Raw genomic sequence first — 14,651 nt, 5'->3', positions numbered from 1 at the left:
AGGCTGCCCAAGCCATCAGCTTCAGCTGCTTTTTCCTTGCCTGGCGCTTAGTGCGATAAATGTGTCTGGCATACTGAATCTCTTGGCGGTTTCTAGGGTTAGATTTCAGAGCTGCTTTCAACAAACGTAAAGCTTTGGAGCAGTCCCTATCAAACCAGCCGTGGGGGGAGGGAACAGATTTCTTCGGGGAACGCCCCAGGAGAGATTTAATTTCTATCAGAATTGCGGAAAAAGAACTAGATATTAACTGTGGGTTTTCCGCCGGTGTCAGACAAATTTGAAAATGGTCATAGGTGTTGGTGACCAGCCTTTTAAGAAAAATAGGGGGGACTACTTTGTCCCATTTAAGAGAGAGACCAATCGGAGAGGTAGGCCTTGCCATAGTGAAAAGCAATTTAAGAGCTTTTCACTACCAGGGCATGTAACACTTAAAAGTACATGTTCAACTTTTTAAATACACTGCACCCTGCCCTCTGGGCTGTTTAGGACCCACCCTAGGGGTGATGTATATGTATTAAAAGGAAGCTTTATGCCTGAGAAAAGGTTTCTTTTGCCTGGTCGAAATGGCCATTTAATACTGCACACACAGGCTGCATTTGCAGGCCTGGGGCATGTTTAAAAAGCTAATTAAGTGGGAAGCACAATAAGTGCTGCAGGCCTACTAGTAGCCTGGGTACATGTAGTACCATTATACTAGGGACCTGTGAGTAACTTAAATGGACCTATTGGGTGTAAGCAAATGTTACCATGTTTAAAGGAGAAAGCACTTTAGCACTGGTTAGCAGTGGTAAAGTGTGCAGAGTCCTAAAGCCAGCAAAAAAATTAAATCAGCAAAAACAGGAGGATTGAGGGCAAAAAGTTGGGGGAAACCACACCAAGGATGTCAGGTCCAACACCACCCCATAATCCTCAAGTTACCCATATCTCCCTTTACCTCTGTCCACCCTGGAACTCTCAAGTCACAATCACCCCCTTTACATCTGCCCAACCCAGAACCTTCAAGTCACCATCACTTGCCTTTACCTCTACTCACTGCTGAGCCTTCCAGCCACTGTCACCTCTCTTTACCTCTACCCATCCCTAAACCCTAAAAATCTCTGTTTTTCATATTGCATAACAAAATGCATACTGCTTGTTAAAGGTACAAATACTTAACTGTGTGGTACTTGCCTGCATGATAAAGACTGCGTGGTAATGGTCCTGCTATTTCCTCTGAGGCAGGACACATCCCGACCCTTCCTTAAACACCTGCATATATTCCCTCTCAACATCCCTAAATATTTTGGGGGCACTGTTGGTTATTTTATGCCATTCAGTATGTGTAGTGGACACCTTCACTCCTTTGAACAGTGTGCTCCCTTCCCCCTCACGCCCTATACTTTGTCTCGGCCGAGATTGCACATTTGCCGTTGCTTGGGAGACATTTTGTATACTTACAGGGGACTTAGAGCCTGCATGTTGCTTACAATTGGTAAGCTTCATTGTCACTCATGTCCTTGCTTCTCTTTGGTCACGGAGTGCCAGCTTCACTTCATCTTCGTGTATTTGTCCCTACTATGGAGCATGCCCAAGTACTGCTTCCCTTGCCCAGTCTCCTTCCACTGCACATCACTTTCAGAGGTACTTTAATTCCCTTTAAATTGCACTCCGTTCATCCCTAATCTTCCTACATAGTTTCTTTTCTACAGATCCCACCCTACTCATTCATTTTTGCTCGCCTTGCCCCCCACCCTCCTCTTGCATTGTTGTTAGTCATGCCCCCCATTCTCCTCTTAACACTGTTACTTGTCAGGTCCCCTCTGGTCCCTCCCCCATTATTGCTTGCCCTCCCACCCCCAATTCTTTGCTTGCTTCCTGCTCTCCTGACAGAAAATAAACTGCCCAAAGGTCACACCAGCAGGTTTCAAGATGCCACAAAGATGCAGACGGCATTGCGCTACCTTCTGTGCATCTCCTTTTTGGTGCTGTCCTTATGCGGGGCCAAGATGGTGAACTTCAGCTCTGACATAAGATCATGATAAGTTTTTTTTTATAAAGGTAGAGAATAATGACATACTAACAACATGGATCACTGCCCCTCATGGTCAGCGCTGGCCGCATCATATTGCTTTTTATTTTTCTAACTTTCAACCATGCTGCACAGCAGTCGCACATTTGCTCCGTATGTGTGCATGTTTTTCTATAGCACTGTATAATTATTTTGAATTGCCTGGTTTCAACTCTCTTCATGGTCAAATGGCATATCACTATCAATCTCTGATACTGTAATTGATCCATGGTGTCCCTAATATCGTGCTTCACCTGTGGTTTTAAGGGATATTGAGCCTGTACCTGTGGTTCACGCCAGAAGGAAATCGTTGTCTGACCCCGGCTGAATTCTGAACCCCCGAGCTTGTTTCAAGGACCGCTGTAGTCCCTACTTGTCCCTAAGATCTTCAGACACCTAGGAGGAAAATACATTTAATATTACCTCCTCTCCAAGAGAGGTATTCTTTTTGAAGGGTGAAGGCTCGTCATCCCCAGAAAGTATGATGTTACTGGCATCCAACAAATTTGACCAGAATACAGCTGTTATTGTGTGCTGTGTACTACTCTCAACCTGTTGTACATTAGAAACTCTTCCCGGAGCTTGTGTCTATTAGGAGTTTCTTTCTGAATGTATTCTTCAGTTGGTGCCATGGCCAGATGCTCTTTGTGGTCTGATGAACCATAGTTGTTTCTGCCGCGCTGTCCAGAAGCGCAACCGCTCATCTACCGCTCCACATATTTACTCACGGTCTTAGAGGCATGTTTCTTTGCATGCCAGTCACTTTCTTCTCATAATGAGCTGTTGGTTTCAAACCATTCTTGTACTTCGTTATAATTGTCTCAGTGTCACATGATTGTCTTTTCTCACTCTCTTGTATTGAGTACTAGTCTTTCCTACAGCACTCAGTTTGTCCGCTCCTTTCGTCTTTTTCGGTAGGCCTACTTTCCCCAGAATCCTGGGATTAACGGCCTTCGGTATACTGACACTTATCTAGCTTTTTTCTTTTTCTAAGGTCCCTCAAGTTATAACCACCATACTACTGCTGAGGAGCAGATCAAGTTCTACTTTCCTGTTTCCCTGTCTGGTTTTCAAATCTTTCTCCTTTTACCATACCCTTAGACTCAGTCTGAGGCTTGAGTCATAGCTCTGAAGGGCAAGTGCTTAAGGTGTCTTAGCCTGCGGATGTGTATATGTCTGAAATAAGTTTAGGTAGCACACAATCTTGTACGGATACAGTAGCCAGTTGCTGGCATATGGCCACCCAAGCCAGCTTTCCCAATCAATACTAAGAACTCATAAAGGCACTGTTTCATAGCTGCCTATTAACTTCATACCCAAATCAGCCACTGGATTGGTGCTACGTTGATTTTTTTTTTAAAAACATCTGGCGTTAGCGCAAAGATGGTTTGCCATGCATAGTAGTATATACATTAGCAAATATAGTTCATGTTGTAGTACAATCCTCTATAGGTGGTAACATAACAAGGGGGGCATACATAGTTAAGAATCTATTTTTATCTTTGGGTGTTGTGTGAGGATAGACCGCTTCCAATTGATTTGTTTACCAGTGATCCAAAATGGGATTTCATCTTGCTCAGTTGGCACTTCTCCATAACTGTGTTTATAGTCTGCAGGCTAATTGTTTGCATTTGCAGAGGGGATGGCACAACTGCCGGGAATACAGTATTAGTCCCTAATGTGTGTTATACTTTTTGTCAAGTAATCTATCTACAATCACTAACTCATTAGGTGCCTGTCTCAGTTGAGCTTGGTTCTGATATCCGGGTTTGAAGCATGGCCCACCAGTACTGGCCAGGTAGGTCCTGGGATGCTAAAACGATCGATTCTAACAAACTTCACTTCGTGCGTTCACTCCCCTCTCAAATAATAATGCATGTTTTGGGAACCCTATGGGAATGTCTTTTCTGTCGTATGCTATGTAATTTGCACTAATTGGAGAAGGTTTATATGTGGAAAGTGTCTAATGCCATGATCCTCTGAATCAAACTCCACACAGGAATGAAGTATTTCAAGTGGATAAGCTGGACTCACTCCAGTCACTAAAATAAACTAATCCTCTGGCTCAGGGAACCCTCAGCTTGTCATATATTTTGCCAATGGACCTCTAAAGTTTGCCATTCTCTCTACCACTGTACATTTTAACACAGAATCAAAATACGATTCCAAATTCAGCCAGTTAATTAAAATGTGTATTAGTCATGCACTTGAAAAACCCTTAAGCTGAAGGGAAGTACCCATCTGAATTGAGGGAGGAGACCAATACCACAACATACGTCACCGCTTCAATAGCAATGGATATGTACTTAAGTGTGACCACTAAGGGTCCTACAGCCACTCTAAACCACTCCACTCTATGCCTCTCCACTCTACGCCACGGCACTCTGAACCGAGTCAATTGTTGCCTAATGAGTATCATTGGTTTCTTCTTACCAGATTTCGCTTCCGTCAATTCCATCTGTTGCTGACCTTACCTAGGTCTATTACTGGGACTGCTCAGCTGGGACCCTGTTCATGTGATACATTTTCTGCTCAGGATCTCGTACATTTTGTTTTCTTGTGGCTTTAATGATGTTCATCGTCAAACCTTTTTGTTACCTTTATTGAAATCCTTGAATTTTGGCCAGGTTAAGCCTGCTCTTAGGTACCTCCAGTTACTTCTGGATGCTCCTATAATTAATGCTGTTGCCTGGTTCTTGGCTTCCTCTTTGAGGCTAAGGAAGTTGCTTGATGCAGGATCTGGATGTGAGTTTGCTGACTTTCAGCCCACATTTCATTGTATATGAAGTTTGATTACTCTCAGGCCGCCCTGAATCTGTATACTATACACTTTATTGCTATGATATAAGTTTCATGTAATATATTTCTTTGTTATGTTAGGTCAGATGGATCCAAATGTTATATATGTTTCTCTTGCCTTCTCTCCCCAGCTTCACCTCTTTCTGCCTGTGTCTCCTTTAAATACGTCTCTCTGCCCTGAATATTGCCAGTGCCTCTCTCCACAGTCCCCCAATGTCTAAACTCTTGTCTTCCTTCTTTCGTAGGGCCTACAATCTAGCTCCCATTGCCTTCACGCTCTCTGTGCCCCTCCTGTCCCTGTCTGTCCACTGATCAGTTGTGTTGTGAGAGGTGCACGCCTTCTGCTTCCTGTTGCTAATCTTCCTCAAATGAAATCTTTTCAAGATAATCAAGTGGTGCTACACCGCTGCGTGTACTGTCGACACAGGCTACTTAAACTAGCGAAATACGATGATCACAGGAAGTGAGCAGACACAGAGCAAAGAGAGAGGTGGCAGTGGGCAGACAGGCGAAATATAAGAAGTACACGGACTTGAATGCGGTGTGCACTGTTCACTCAGAACCAAAATTCTATCGTATTTTGATTACAGATTGGTTCTGATTGATTATACTCACCAGTATTATGGATCTCGTACTGTATAGAATTACACGAGGTAGGAATGGTCATTTTCACCTCTATCTTAAGAGTGATTCACATTTGGTGATTTATCAATAAGTTAATTCTAATCTAGACACTGAGAAATGGAAGGTATTGCGCATGAATACCTAAAAACAAAACTGTTTGCACACACCAGCAGTCTTGAATTGATCAGGTATACAATGCACATTGAAGTGGTATAAATACCAAGAATGGTACACTAGAACCCACAGTGAATGAAGGGTTGTTGATTGTATATGATACTCCCTGTATATTATAATTGTTTAAACATTGGTATTTCGTTTGGGTTTCAGATATGCCCCTGAGGAAGGGACCTTGCAGTCCCAAAAGGCATCGGGCATGAAATTGAACAGAAAATATTTTTTTTGATGCAGTACACAAAGAAGAAAATGTAATATTGATTTTACATTTTGTATCAAAGTATATTTTGTGAAAGAACACTTCTGTTGTAAGGAATAAGGACCTGACACTAGCAGTATGGTACCAAATGTAATGAACTGATTATATATTATGAAAAAAGAAATAAATGTTAAAAATGCAGAAATAAGCAAATTGAGGTTCAGATTGTGATCAATCTAGATTGAATTTTGGTTCTGAGTGAACAGTGCACACCGCATTCAAGTCCGTGTACTTGTTATATTTCGCCTGTCTGCCCACTGCCACCTCTCTCTTTGCTCTGTGTCCGCTCACTTCCTGTGATCATCTTACCCATGCCTGTCCTCTGCCTTCCTTGGCCTGACTTTCTCGGTGGATCCTCATCTTCCATATCTGCCTTTGCCCCTCCTGTTTCTCACTGCATGATCTCTGGCCTCTGACTCCAGAGTACAAACTGGGCTCAGCATGTGGAAGGATGCAACCAGGTCCAGACGTGCAGGCTACCAGGCGTGGGTGCAGGCCTCACATGCATGCCTCATCGAGCCCTGCAGATCTTATGAGTGCAGAACTCCTGCAGGTTGGGAGCTTGTGGTATGATCAGGGCGTGAGTGCAGACCTCTCCCTCAGGCTTCGGACTTTGGTGCAGGTTTCTGTCCCTCAGAGCCGAAGATTGCAGGCTACTCCACCTCAGACCACAAGTGTGCAGGTCTTACTCCTGTAGTCTCCAGATGTTTGTCTCTTCTTTTCGTCTCTTCTCTGCAACCAGGCCCCAGATGTGCAGGTTTCTTACCTCCAGGTTGAGGATGTGCAGGCATCTCACAGGGGTCCCATGTTTGCAATCCATTCTAATGCAGATGTCCACGTCTCCCCATGCATGTCCCGTATGTCAGATCTCCAAACAGCAGCCACTCCCTCTCGGTCCATGAGCCTGCAGACAGGCAGGTCTATTCCATGGAGGTACTTCTAGTTTGACCCGAGGTGCACAGGAACACGTCCTCTGAGGGGCAGTCTTGCATGCCTCGCCTGCAGGTTCTTGGTGTGCAGGTCACTCTGTGGCAGATGTAAGCATCTGTCTTGCCCCCAGTTGCTTAGGCATCTCGTATAAGTGCCACGTGTGTAAATGTTTAACTCAGTGTGCAGGCTGTGTTGGCTGCATTCCTTCTGTCTCCAGCTATTTAACTCCTTCTACTGCAAGCTGCGAATTTGTCATCGATAACAATTCCTTTTAAACATTGTGCATATCTGCAAACAATTTTAGAAACAACAGGGCCTGGTGGTGGTGCTGTTGCGAGTTCATGCTGGAGTAACTAGTGCCCTGCTAGAGATGTGCTGGCACCAAGCAGCTTCGTGGTTGCTCAGTGTATACATCAAACACACACCAAATGCCTGCTTGGCACTCCCTACTGCATGGACTCTGTAGTGCAGCTGCATAGTAATGACCGTTTCGCGAAGGCAGAGGTACAGGGAGGGGCAGCTCCTCCGTAGCGGCGGAGGAGAGGAGTGTCGCCCTACTCGTCACTCAGTCACAAAGTCAAATGATAATGAAACAATATCATTTTATTTTTCTGTGACTGACTCCGACATCCGTGCGGGGCTGGGCCATGACAGGCAGATGGTTGGCACATAGAAGTGACCATGTAGGTTTGGCCGGCCGGCCGGCCGGCCAAGAATACATGCGCACTTATATTTCTCCAACCCAGCTGTGTTCACAGCCAGGTTGGAGAAAACCTGCAGGTTACCCAGCAGTGTCTGAGCGGTAGAGCAGGCTGCTCAGACCAATCCTGCCACTGGTCTCCCAGCAGGAGAATAGAGCCAGGATTGACTGAGCAGCCTCTGCCTTCCCAAAGACTGCTGGGAGAGCTCTGAGGTGGCCGTCAGATTCGGAGGCTGTGGGGAAAGGTACCTTTTTAGGTCTCGCCTACGCAGCGTGCATGCGCTGCATAGGAGGACCTTTAGCCGTCGCTCTGCTCTTTTTGGAAGCACATACTCGTGCTTGTGGCGGCATCCACCTTGCTGGAGCGAGCAGGGCCCGCCCACAAGCACGAGTATGTGCTTCCAAAAAGAGCCAACTGCACGCACACACCACTCCCGGTCCAGCAAACGATTGCAGTGCCAGCAGTGTGTTTTGCTTTTACTGTGACAAGCACACGTGTGCTTTAAAATAGCAGCATAAGTTATTCACTCGTGCACGGCTATCATTTACTCTGTATTTTGCTTTTACTGTGACAAGCATGCGTGTGCTTCAAAATAGCAGCATTAGTTATTCACTCGTACACGGCTATCATTTACTTTGTGTTTTGCTTTTTCTCATCACTTCTTTTCACTTCTTTCCTCATGCTCTATCTTGCTTTCTTTTTTTATCATTCACTCTGTATTTTGCTTTTACCTTTTCTCACTATTTGTCGACACATCCACCACCACGTCCACCACCACCACCATGTCCACCACCATGTCCACCCCCACGTCCACCACCCCCACGTCCACCACCACCACGTCCACCACCACCACGTCCACCACCATGTCCACCACCATGTCCACCAACACCACCACGTCCACCACCACCACGTCCACCACCACATCACCACCACATCCACCACTACCACATCCACCACCACCCCCATGTCCACCCCCACCCCCATGTCCATCCACCACCATGTCCACCACCACCATGTCCACCACCACCACATCCACCACCATGACCACCACCACCATGTCCACCACCACCACGTCCACCACCACATCCACCGCCACGTCCACTACCACGTTCATCACCACCACATCCACCACCACCACCACCATGTCCACCACCACCACGTGCACCACCACCACGTCCACCGCCACCACCACGTCCGCCACCACCACGTCCGCCACCACCACGTCCACCACCACCACGTCCACCACCACCACGTCGTCCACCACCACCACGTCCAACACCACCACGTCCACCACCACCACGTCCACCACCATCACGTCCACCACCATCACGTCCACCACGTCCACCGCCACCACATCCACCACCACATCCACCACCACGTTCACCACATCCTCCACCGCCACGTCTACCACCACAACGTCTACCACCACCACAACGTCTACCACCACCACGTCCACCACCACGTCCACCACCACGTCCACCACCACGTCCACCACCATGTCCACCACCATGTCCACCACCACATCCACCATTTCCACCACCACCATGTCCACCACGTCCACCACCACGCCCACCACAACGTCCACCACCACATCCACCACCACCACCACCATGTCCACCACCAACACCACGTCCACCACCAACACCACGTCCACCACCACCATGTCCACCACCACATCCACCACCACCCCCACGTCCACCACCAGCACGTCCACGCCACCACCACATGCACCACCACATGCACCACCACATGCACCACCACGTCCACAGCCACCACCACCATCACATCCACCACCACATCCACCACCACTTCCACCACCACTTCCACCACCATGTCCACCACCACCTCCACCCGTGACAGGTAAAGTGTCACTGGAGGGCAGGGGTAATAGGAGTGTCAGCCATGGCTGTACATGGGACATTTAAGGATGCATTGGGTGCGAGAAGATGGGAATAGGGACTAGAAGTAATACACCAGACCCAAGATACATTTTGAAGAGGCGCAATGTCACAGGGGCTCCTGAAAAAGCACATGCAGCATCTCTACCTCACATTGGCATACCTGCATGAGCCATTCACGCAAAACAAGCATTGGCATAGCCAATAGGTCTCGCCTTTGGGACCTTATAAGTCTTTAGCCATGGAACACTTGATGTTGTTGCACCAAGGATATTGTGCTGGATAACTAAACACTTATAAGGTCCCAAAGGCGATACCTATTGGCAATGCCAATGCTTGTTTAAAATTATTTTCTCTTCCCCATTACAACCCCCCTGCTTGCCTGTCCGTCTCCCGCCCCCACCTTCCTTTTGTGGCGGCTGCCTTTGCAGAAGTAGTGTTTTTGTTGAGGACTTCCAATCCTTCGTAACTGAAATGCATTTTGAAGCACAACAGCAGCTTTCTTCAGCGAAAGGAACTTTATCTTTCTAAATAAAACTTGAACCTCCTTTGGATGGTTGCTGCAACACCGCCCCTATGCACGTGCCGAGTGGTTTGCAAGCCACGGTACGCTGGCCGAATGTTGATAACGTTCTGGAGAGCTAGGTATTTCCAGACCTGCCTATTACAGTCTCTGCATACATGGTAAATAAGTAGCATTCATTTGGTGGCCATTACGATGTTTTTGTAGGATCTTCTCTGTAAGTACATCAGATTAGATTGGAGCTTGTGCTCTCTTTCGCGCCCTCCCTCTCCCACCTTCCCCGTCTCTGCAATCTCGATCTAAAAGTGCTATGAAGCTGTCAGCACTGGCCTCTTCATAGCACTTTTTAAAATCATCCCACTATCCACCCCTCCTGCCCCACCTCCGTTAGCCACCCTCACCTGGTTGCCAAAGCCAATAGCTCGCCCATGGGTGAGACCGACTGGCTTTCCCTATGCTTGTTAAAACGTGGAGAGAGATTGTCTGCCTCTTTAAATTGCTGTGCAAAAGCCTCCAGATATAAATAGCTTCTGTTGGAGAGATCTGGGAGTCTCGAGGTTCAAAGCTTTGTAAATGAGACAAGCAGTTCTCATAGACCAGCATGCCTTAATTGGGAGGCGTTTAAAGTAGCTTCCACTATTGTTCTGAAGTTTTGACGGTTTCAATAGTTTCCGCTGTTCAGGAGGGAGAACAGGTAGTATGATTTTTTGGTTTTCTTGTCGATGTATGTATGAAGTTGTCTTGGCTGAAGTCAGACAGCCAAACATTAATTCGTGGTTGTTTGAAGCTGTTGGTAAAGAGTAGGAATTCTGTTTTGTTTGTTTGAACTTTAGATAGGGTCTTTACATACAGTTTTGAATTAGCTGGAGGCAAGTTTTGTAACACTAAGAGCCAGATATACTAAGGCCTTTTGCATTTCTTAACGGGCCGCATCGCAATTTCGACCGGTTAAGAAATGCAAAACAGCCTTTTCCTATGTACTTCAGGCCAGATGTTTGACACATTTTACCTATTGGGCTGTTTGTGACTGGTAAAATGCATTTTCCTATTTACCAACCCTATTTTGCGGGTCAATAACCTATTACCGACTCGCAAAATAGGGTTTGCGAGTCGCTATTAGGAGGGGCATGTAAAGGGTGTCTCTTCCTAATAGCTAGCCACACTGGTATGTATGAATGTTTTGCGACCGGGAAAGCGGTTGCAAAACATTGGCAGATTATTACCTATTTTAAATTGGTGGTAAGCCATTCGCAAATGGGAAGGCGTCCCAAAGGGACCCCTCCCCTTTTGTGAAACGGGGCGTCAACTTTTTTTCAAAGCAGGCAGTGCTGCCCACTGTAAGAAAAGAATGAAGAGAACGTTTTTGTTTTTAGTTTTGAAGCGCATCCTGTTTTCCTCTAAGGAAAACAGGCTGCATTTAAAAAAATATATATATTTAAAAAGCAGTCACAGATTCCAGCAGGCCACCATCCCTGTGAGTGCCGGCCATTCCTGATGGGTCATAAATTGCGACCTGCCGCATGAATATTAATGAGGCAGGTACCTCGCGTCCCATTTGGGAATCACAAACAGTGTTAGAGACACTGTTGTTCATCAAGTCTTGCAACTCGCAAATTGCGAGTCGTTAAAAATCACAAAACCTGATTGGCCCAAGGTTGGCCCAAAGGTTTTAGGGAATTGCAAAATGTCATTTCTGGCCAGTTGATATCGCATTTTGCGATTCCCTAAATAAGAAATCGCAAAATGGGATTTCCTCTTTGCAAGTTCTTAGTACATATACAAAGCATTTCGTAGATGCAAAATGAGCATTTAGGAAATGCAATTACCATTGACTCAAAGTCAATAGTAATCATGTGCAATAAAAAAAAAAGCACCCCAAAATTATTTTTTTAAAGTCCAATAGAGTGCACACATGCCCCTTGGGCATATGTATGCTCTATATGTGCACCACTATTTTTGAGGGTGGATTATAAGGGGGTTTATGCCCATAGCCATCCTTGGTTTAGGAATTCCAAAATAGTGATTTCCTATTAGGAAATCACTATTTTAGAAATGCACAGCCGGCCCATTGGTACGAATGGCTTGGGATTTCCTAATAGCGATTCCTACTCTGTAAGAATTGCTATTAGGAAATCGGTAATTTCATACAGATCATTTTGCATTTCCTAAATTGCGATTCCTATGGTGTCGGAATGTAGGAACTGCAAAATTGCATTTTTGTACATTTGGCCTTAATGTTTTGAGCCGAAACAATTTTGAGATAGAGTTTTGTGTCATTTGCATATTTGTGGATCTCCGACCCAAACGGTTCCTTCTAGAGACTGAAGGTGATGGGAGAGAGAATTAATTCCTTGGAAATTCTGCAAGATGTAGGGAGTTTCAGGGATTTGGAGATTCCTATTTACGCAAAAGGTAGCTATTGGTGTAGTTAGAGGTGAACTAATTATTGTTAGATTGTGCCTAAAGGCCATTCTTCTTTCCAGGGTTTATATAGTGCTTGGTGCCGACTGTTAAAGATTGCAAATCAGGAGGCAGGAATGTATTTTGTCATAAATGAGAATAACTTGGAAAACCACTATTTAAAGGGTAGCCCTCTCCAAGCTGCAACATGGTCTGAAGTTGTTTTTGTCGACTTGAAGAGGTAAAAGCCCATGCAAAGTTTTAAAGGAATGGCTTGGAAGAAGTGTTAATTTACTTTGATGTACCAGGGATGGAGTATACTGGGGTTATCAGCCTCCACTGCACACATACCAGTCATTTTTCTGCTTTCAAAGCAGTAGGAAATATCAACTATTTGCAAATTTGAGCTCTGGCAAACTAAATTAAGTAGATACAATTCAAAAAGTACCATTCTTGCACTTAATTGAACCCCAAAAATATTGAGTGTCTCTTTCACCTTTATGCCCCAGTTAAACCCACAGCCAATGATCAGGCAATCTGCACATTCCACAAATATATTTAAGAAATGTGTCCATTCAGTACCACATTTTGGACATTTCACATCGTCTGAAACCTAATTCTTCAACAGTTTTTATGGAATGCAGTACTACCTGTCAGTTCTGTATAAATGATATTTCCCGAGTGTGTGTGTGTGTGTGTGTGTGTGGGGGGGGGGGGGGTGCATTTTTTAATTTTTATTTCTGAAGTCTATTTGTAGCACATTTGATAAGTGGACCATTTTAAAGTAATTCTACATTAGTATTTTTTCTTCGAGCTGATTGACCGATTACATAATGTATTTTTTATCTCTGAAGTCTATTTGTTCACACTAACCAAACGCATTTCTAAATTACAGGTATCGGTCTTCAATCCCTGCGACATTCCATTACGTATATGGGATCAGCTTGTTGAATGATATCAGCAACGGAAGGCAACATTGTTTTGTAACTGCTTTCAGTTATTAATTATTGTCTCCTTTTGTCCGTTATCAGTGTCTATGCCTTCTATGGAGTAAATAGCGCCTTTCTATCTGTGCGTCAGTAGCAAAAGGTTCAAACATGGTCTCCAGCTCTTTTCAATTGTCCCTTTTGAAAGTTTCTGGTATGTCTAGCACGTATATTGCCTGAATCAGCTTGGCCAAGATTTAAATGAACTGATCAAAGCTGATTAATGAGGTTTAATCTGTATATTGATATTTCTAAAAAATGTTTTGGGTATAAAGTTAATAATGAGCCTATACCATCGTCAGCAGCCACGATAATTCCTCCAGCTCTAAGTTAAGGCATCTAGGGCCACATGTGCGTAGGTTTCAGTTTGCAATTTTCTAATAGTGAATAGGTACATTTTCATAGTATAAAAGAAAGGAGTAAGGTTGCCACTGATGTTTTGATGGCAGAATTTGAGAGCAGATGGTGTCAGTTTCCAGGATCTTAGGGTGACTTGTATGTAGGTTTCATTTTGCGATTTCCTAAAAGCACATTTTTGCTATTAATCGCAAACACCTTTGTACTAATGTGTCCTTGACACACTTGGCGATTCCTAATGGGGTCGCACTTGACCTATCTCATTAATATTCATGAGGTAGGTCGATATATGCGACCAATCGGGAATCGCTAAAAACAGAGGGATGTTGGCCTGCTGGGGACAGCAAACCATTTGTCTGTGTTTGCTTTTAAATAAAGCAAGTTTTTTTTTTTGTTTTTTTTACTGCAGCCCGTTTCCCATAAAGGAAAATGGGATGTGTTTTAAAAAATATTTTATAAATAAAACATTTGTTTTATTTTATAAGAGTAGGCAGTGGACGCCTGGGGACCCCTTCCTATGGCGAAAGGGTTGCCACCTACTTGAAGTAGGCAGTAAAATGCAAGGGTTTTGTAAACACATTTCGGTCGCAAAGTATTCGTATAGAGCACTGCAAGTCACTATTAAGTAGGGACGCCCTTTACACGTCCATTCCTAATACCGAATCGGTAATCCACTTTGCGATTCGTCAATAGGTTACCGAATTGCAAAATGAGTTTGATACAGAAGAAAAAGCATTTTTGTGGCCACAAATGGCTCGATTTTATGGATCGGGTGATTTGCAACCGGAAAAATCAACGTACATGTAGTCCATAGTTGCATTTGCCCATGATACTGGGCAATATTCTCTTTCAGGATTTGAATAAACTGTTTGTATTTTTCAGTTGTGAGGAGGCCTGCATCCTTTCATTTCTTGGAACTAAGGATTAATTCCCAAACTTGCTCACCTGAAATA

This window comes from Triturus cristatus, chromosome 9 (genome assembly GCF_964204655.1).
Source record: "Triturus cristatus chromosome 9, aTriCri1.1, whole genome shotgun sequence".
Lineage (NCBI taxonomy): Eukaryota > Metazoa > Chordata > Amphibia > Caudata > Salamandridae > Triturus > Triturus cristatus.
The sequence above is the reverse complement of the archived record's forward strand: the minus strand, read 5'-3'. Positions refer to the sequence as shown.